Here is a 6878-nt window from a genome sequence, read left to right as displayed (position 1 = left end):
CTCCCCCCGTTAAATGGCAGGACCCACTCTTGACTAAGTGCGTCATTAAATCCCAAAATCCTGGCCAATCAGTCCCCAAAATTAAAGAGTGGGTAAGGCAAGGATTAACCGCCGCCTTCACTATAACTTTTTCCCCTCCGAAAAAAATGTGGACCGACACCAAAGGGTAGCTGTGAATGTCCCCATGCACACACAACACCTTCACCCCCTGTGCTCCCCCCAATGCCTCGTTTTGCACCAGGCTTTGGTGAATTGAGGTCTGATTACAGCCAGAATCCACCAACGCCTGATATGTATCCCCTTGGATACTCACCGGTATGCGATACGCTCCAGCCCTATCAAGGGCGGCCTCTGGCGCGTCGGGGATCCGAACCACCGTGCCCACTTCCATCGCCGTGCACTGCTGTTGCAAGTGGCCCATCTCCCCGCAGCGCCAGCAAACCGGCCCGGGCTTTCCCTCTGCACCGGTGATCTGGGGCTCACTCACCTGAGGTGGGGGAGAGACAGACACAGAAGGGAGAAACGGGAGGGCACCGCGGGTGCGGCGGGCTGGCTGGGGTGGTGCCAGCCCCCGCCTCCGCGGTGGGGGAATGGGGCGAGGATGGGACACAGGAGGAGGGAGAGAGAGAGAAGAGGAGAGAAGAGACGATGCCATCTGCTGTCCTGCCGCCGGGACAGCCGCCAAATGGTCCTCCGCCAGCTCAACTGCCTGATCCAGCGACGCCGGGCGGTGGCACTAGACCCACTCCGCAGTTCCTGCTGGCAAGCAAGCGATGAACTGTTCCAGCACCACCTGGTCGATGATTCCCTCGGCGTCGCGGTTGTCGGCCCTCAACCACCGCCAGCAGGCGTCCCGGAGCTGCTGGCCAAACACGAACAGCTGGCCAACTTCCTCCAAGCACAACACGCGGAAGCGCTGGCGCTGCTGTTCTGGGGTGCGCCCCACGCACTGGAGGACGGCCTGGCGGGGGTCCGCATAGGCCAGCCGGCGGTCGGCGGCCAGCTGTGCCTCTCCCGTTAGCAGGGGGAGAAGGCGCACCGCGCGCTGCTCCATTGGCCACCCCGAGGCTTCGGCGACTTGCTCGAAGAGCGTGATGAACGCCTCGGGGTCATCCTGCGGGCCCATCTTGGTGACCGTGAGGGGAGACGGGCCCGCGGTAGGAGCGCTGGTGGACCCCGCCAACGCGAGGAGGTGCCGGAACGCCTCTCGATCTTCTTGTTGGGCCAACACCAAGGCCTCAAACCGCTGTTCTTGCTCCTTTCGGAGGGTGAGTAGCGCCTGGTGCTGGCTTTGCTGGGCCGTGGCGAGGGCGTGGACCAGTTCAGCGAATGGGGAGGACTCCATGGGGCTGTTAGGCTGCTGTGCTCCAAATCCCGGGCACCACTGTAACCATTCTTACGAAGGGGTGGAGCACAGAGGACGGCAGGACAGAGATCAGGTTCAACAATAGTTTTATTGCTACACTTTTCAGTGGTCTCTCATAAACATACACACACACCCAGACACACGCGCGCACACACATCAGGTGCCTGGTTCGGGAGAGCTCCTCTGCTCTCGCTCCTTAAATAGGGCATGGCCACTGGGAAGACACACACAAACACAGGTTAATTGTCGTCAGGTGTAGTGATTCTGCCACTTACCTTCCCTGACTCCGCCCTCCTGTCACAGACCGGTGCTTGACCACGCCCCCGCTGCCACACTCCACACAGAAAGGCCCTTATCGGCCGCTGGGCTTGAACCCAGGACCTTCTTGCTGTGAGGCAACAGTGCTAACCACTACACCACCGTGCCGCCTATTCATGCTTGCATAATACCTAAATGTAATTCAGTGAAGCATATTAAAATGATTGATTATTATTATATCTATGCTTAGACATTTTAGTTTCTAAAATACATCTAAGATTAGAATACATGCAGCTTAAAGCCACAGTGTGTGTGTATATATATATATATATATATATATATATATATATATATATATATAGGCGGCACGGTGGTGTAGTGGTTAGCGCTGTCGCCTCACAGCAAGAAGGTCCTGGGTTCGAGCCCCGGGGCCGGCGAGGACCTTTCTGTGTGGAGTTTGCATGTTCTCCCCGTGTCCGCGTGGGTTTCCTCCGGGTGCTCCGGTTTCCCCCACAGTCCAAAGACATGCAGGTTAGGTTAACTGGTGACTCTAAATTGACCGTAGGTGTGAGTGTGAATGGTTGTCTGTGTCTATGTGTCAGCCCTGTGATGACCTGGCGACTTGTCCAGGGTGTACCCCGCCTTTCGCCCGTAGTCAGCTGGGATAGGCTCCAGCTTGCCTGCGACCCTGTAGAAGGATAAAGCGGCTAGAGATAATGAGATGATATATATATATGTGTGTGTGTGTGTGTATATATGTAGATTTTTTTTTTTTTCAGTCAGTGGATTCCAATACTACTACACTCTTAGAGGAAAAAGGATTCGGGACTGAGTTTAACATTTTTCTTGTTGATCAGATAATAAACTGGTTTATTCTCTAATTTGTTAGAGATAGTGAAAGACAGATGATAGTTATCTGATTTATCCTTGTTGTGGAATTTGTAAGCTGGTTCAGAAGTGGTTTAGCTGGAGAACTTGTGATAGTATTTTTGTATTTCAAACTCAGTTATACTGAGTGAGACGAATTGATTTAATCCCTCTACTCACCTAATTTGTATCTTTTTAACCTCTGATGAGGGTTGTACATAATGTGCTAACATTTCTCTGTTCATGCCAAAATTTTCTGAATGATTGGAGAGCAAAATACATGGGATGAATAACAGGAAAAGCCTGTTACATTCACCCTATGGTCCAGTGTATGCAGCATACTGTAAGATTTTCCTTTCAACAAGAACTTATATTTTAGCTCGTTAACAAACTTTATGTGACTAGTTCAGTACTTTTGCTCTACCTAAAAATTGCATGGTCTTCCACCAAAGGGCTATGTTTTGAGTTGTTTAACACATTTATATGTAATTTTAAGGAAGTTAAAGCTGAAATTCTGATCTATGATCTCATGTTCATTTTTTAATCTCAAACACAAATGTTTTCATTGTATAGCACAAGATCTGACCTTGCCGTGTGTGTGTGTGTATGTATGTATATATATATATATATATATATATATATATATATATATATATATATATATATATATATATATATATATATATACACAGTTATAACTTATAAAGTTATAAAGTATCATGTTTTATGAAAACATTCAGATACCTGAGTTGTTGGCTATAATTGGCTATATTTTGGCTATATATTGGCCATACAGGAGCTATCATGTGTGTATTTCATCTAGCAGTAGAATGCTGTTGAACGGAGGTGTTGGGGAAGTGGTTGCCTTTTTAGTGTGGAGGGCCAGAATGGGGAAAGATGTAAACTGGGAACCTGAGCCAACTCTCCAGTGGTTAGCAGTATCTAAGGAGAAGTTCCCAGCCTGAGGCTGCAGCTAATGAAAATCCCATGGCCTTAGCATCCACGCTCCAGACTAGAAACTTCATGGTCATTGTGCAACCACCTTTAATTTAATCAGGGCCATAGGTTACAGGGATGCTTCACCACTCATTCTCCAATCACTATAAACACATTTTGGAGTTATTTATTTTTAGCAATGGCGTGCGTCCACAGCAGGTCAACTGATGCCCAGATGGTTTTGCTGAGGTGCCTGTTTATGGATTCCTACAGACCAGAAGGAGGTAAGTAAAGGTCCTTTGGTCTGTCACTGATTACTGAGTCAGTTTTGCATACAAGAATGTGTATATGCACAGCATTGCATAGGTGGATGAATGGATGGATGGATGCATTGATGGATGGATGAACCCTGTGTCTAATTCTGATAGAGATTTCTGCCCCATTTTGGAAGTTTAAGAGGAGCATGAGAAACCATATATCGATAAATGTTGTTTATTATTCTATTAACTACAGTACATGAGTCCCAGTACTTGTATATCTACTATTGTGACATTCATGTAATTTAGACATAAAACTCTCTCTACTAATCCTTACAAATGATGTTTCATTGAGCCTTTGTGGCCAAGCATAGGGTCAGGAAGAGGACAGTCACCCAACTTTCACCCAACACCCCCCTCCCACACAAGCAAGCACACACACATTCCACCTCCTAAGGTTCTCAGAAACAAACTCAGAATAAAACCGCTTCCCAGACTGCTTCTGTCCTGTCTTATGACCCAGGGGTGATCAGCTGTCAGTCAAAACCTCAGCTGGTCAGCCTGTCGGACAGCAAGAGAGAGAAGGAGAAAAGCCTTCAGAGGAAGAACCATCCCCTTTTTGCTTGGGATCAACTCTCTACATTCAGGGCATGTAATTGAATTACTGCCCTTCCCTTTCCTCCTTCACATTTTAATGCAAACCTCAGGTTAGCTGGCCGTTTGGAAGTACTGATAGAACAAAGACCTCTACATATGTTCAGAGCATGCATAAATCAGTTTGCTGAAAGCACATAGTGGTTTCATTGTTCTGAGAAATAGTGGAAAACAATTGGTTAAAACTGGATGTTGAGCAAACAAGCAGGTCATTAAACATTATTATATATCACAGGGTTTGTTTAGTAGCTTTTTGGAACTATTAATATCTACTTAATGTCTGCCTACAGAGTACTATGTTCACTCAACTTTAGACATGAGTGTCCAATTATGACCAAGATGAAGACAACTGTATCTTAGTCTGTAATCTGTGATAAATCAATTTCTAAAACCATGCAGTATACGCTAAAAATATCACACTGCTACATTAAGCCTCAGGTGTCTTTTGCCTTAAATAGGCTTTTCAGGAAGATAAGGAAAAACAGACCACCGGATACAGAGAAGGGAAAGAAGAGTGAGAGGATGTCAGGAGGGTTAACCCAAGGATAGCAACTAGAGAGTTAAAGAGCTTAGAGGGCTCACCTTTAACTTTACTTTCTGGACCCATGAGCTGAGCGAGAATTGCAGTCTCACTGCACAGCACAAAGAGGGAGGCAGAGTCTGGGACTGTGGACCACAGACTGGACTGATTTCCTGCAAAGGGTCATGCCAGGGACAGGTTCAGCAGCCTCAGGTTCAGGAAACAAGAGCAGCCGAGAAGTCAGGTTGATCAGGAGGGAGAGGGTCAGACTTCTGTTAAATCCAAATCTGCTGGGAGTTTTATAGCTCAAGAAAAACAAATATTCTCTTTTAATTTCTGACCTGTGTTATGATTTGACATGAATTTGATTCATGTTTGACATGAATTATATAAATTGTGTGTCTTTGATCAACATTAAAAGATAAGAGCAAATTTTAATAGCACTATTTCAGTGGATAATGCAAATGTATTTTACATAGAGGACCGTTTTTGATGGCTTGAAATGTTTTTATTTTAAATGTCTCACCAGTTTTCTTAATGTGGTACATATTGTAGGACAACATGTGTAGTGTGTTTTGAAACTTCACACACACACACATCACATTATCTCTAGCCGCTTTATCCTTCTACAGGGTCGCAGGCAAGCTGGAGCCTATCCCAGCTGACTACGGGCGAAAGGCGGGGTACACCCTGGACAAGTCGCCAGGTCATCACAGGGCTGACACATAGACACAGACAACCATTCACACTCACATTCACACCTACGGTCAATTTAGAGTCACCAGTTAACCTAACCTGCATGTCTTTGGACTGTGGGGGAAACCGGAGCACCCGGAGGAAACCCACACGGACACGGGGAGAACATGCAAACTCCACACAGAAAGGCCCTCGCCGGACCCGGGGTTCGAACCCAGGACCTTCTTGCTGTGAGGCGACAGCGCTAACCACTACACCACCGTGCCGCCTGTTTTGAAACTTATTTTGTAAATCTTTATTTAAACTTTCCCCCAATCAGTCAGTTATGTGAGTTGCTGTAATGGAGAATTGGCCTGAAAATGCCAAACACATCCCTCTTCTAGAAAAAAAAGGCTGTGTTTCCCTCTGCCACCAGTATCCAGGTTAATGGTGATGAAGCTGTTCTTTTCATTCCAGCTAACCTGGCATTTCACATGGCTTTTTGGGAGCCAGACATGTTAGTGTGAAAGAGAAAATCTCAGGCCAAGAACTTTTAGTGCCATGTCTGCATGTCCTGTTCTCAGGAATGCATTTTCTCCACTGGGGTTTTGATTTTGAACACACTCCATTACCCCATATCCCAATGGGAATGCATTATTTTTTGTAATCTGAGTCACTTATGTACTCAAAATCATGGCGCTAACAGACATTTTATCATTGTTTTCATAATATTTTTTGTCATTTTGCATTACTCAAGCTTTTAACCAATTTAGTAGCCCCAGGTTGGCCTATGAAATATGTATTTTGTGTATTGTTTTTATTGTAACATACTGTGTTTAGCATTTTCCCTTAATCACTAGAATAATACAAGCTCTTAATGCAACTAAATCCCTAAAATAACCCCTAAAATGTACATTTCTTCAACAATTTAAATTAATTCTCATGTAAAACACAAACACAGATTATCTGACCAATGCTGTTGAATCTAAATTGACTTTATTAGGAAAAAAGCTATGGTAATTAAAAAAGTAAATACTTTTAGGAGGTTTAGGAGCCTTTAATGTAAAGTTGTTAATGGTTTACTTCTGTGCAGTTTACTGTTCCCCTTCCATCCCACAGAAATCTCAAATATATGGGTTACATATAAAACAGTATAAAACCATACCAAAGATGTAAATGTGCTGTTTATATATATATATATATATATATATATATATATAAGGCAGGTCAGGAAACCATGAAGTATTCCCAATATTTTTCATTAACATTACAGTAAGGAAAATTAAAAAACAAAAGATGCAAAACAAAAACATAATAATAATAATAATAATAATAATAATAATAA

This window comes from Neoarius graeffei, chromosome 10 (assembly GCF_027579695.1).
Source record: "Neoarius graeffei isolate fNeoGra1 chromosome 10, fNeoGra1.pri, whole genome shotgun sequence".
Lineage (NCBI taxonomy): Eukaryota > Metazoa > Chordata > Actinopteri > Siluriformes > Ariidae > Neoarius > Neoarius graeffei.
Note: the sequence above shows the minus strand (reverse complement) of the source record.